The sequence below is a fragment of the Labrus mixtus genome, chromosome 21 (assembly GCF_963584025.1).
Source record: "Labrus mixtus chromosome 21, fLabMix1.1, whole genome shotgun sequence".
NCBI lineage: Eukaryota > Metazoa > Chordata > Actinopteri > Labriformes > Labridae > Labrus > Labrus mixtus.
Genome location: NC_083632.1, coordinates 1,393,650 through 1,394,626, shown reverse-complemented (window position 1 = coordinate 1,394,626; position 977 = coordinate 1,393,650).

Below are 977 nucleotides of genomic sequence, written 5' to 3'. Positions count from 1 at the left end.
CATAAATGTAGGACTTTGACATGTGTGGGGCCCGTATTAATATCAGGCATGTTCATGGCACCCCCCCCCCCCCCCCCCCCCCCCCTCAGTCTCATATATTGTTTTTGATATTTTATTTTATTATCTTGTTCAATCATACTGGTGGATATTCCTGTACTCTCAGGCGCCTTAGAGATCTGAAACTGAACTAGACGACTCCAACTCCTGTACGGCGATCTGAAACATGGCAGCCGTGGCGTTATGAAGCGTTACAGTTAGCAAGTTGGCGTCGGTTGGAGAGTTTTCAGGAGAGCTGAAAACAACACACTCAGGGGGAGTTTGACTTCACAGAGTCGTTACTCCAGTGTGCATTTTTTATTTGTAGCACCGTGATATTTTAGTTGGTACATTTGTGGGTCAAATCGAAGAAGTATCACACAGGCACTTTTGGGGCAGCTCTGGGCAGCACAGGGGTCTTTGTCGACCCAGATGTCCGAGAGTGTGCAGCCACGCTGAGTTGATGTGTTTGTGTCTCTGTGTTTCAGACCGAAGTAAAAATCATAAAACACCGGCACGCAACATATGACAACATACGTCATACATATGAAAGAGCTGTAGTTAATCTTTTCTGCATTGCATTTTGAATACGATTGGTCGAGAGGTCAGGCTGGATTAGAGGAGTGTTCAGAAGGGCTCTGTGCTCGTGGAGAAATGACACTCAGCACGGAGGGAACACAAAGAACAAAAGGAGTGAGGAGGATAAAAATATCCTCATTGAATCACAGCAGAGAAACAAAATCATCATGCAGACGTTTCAGCCCACTCTCCACTGTCTTCAGTGATGCACACACACACACACACACACACACACACACACACACACACACTCACACACACACACACACACACACACACACACACACACACACACACACAGACACACACACACACACACACACACACACACACACACACACACACTCACACACACACACACA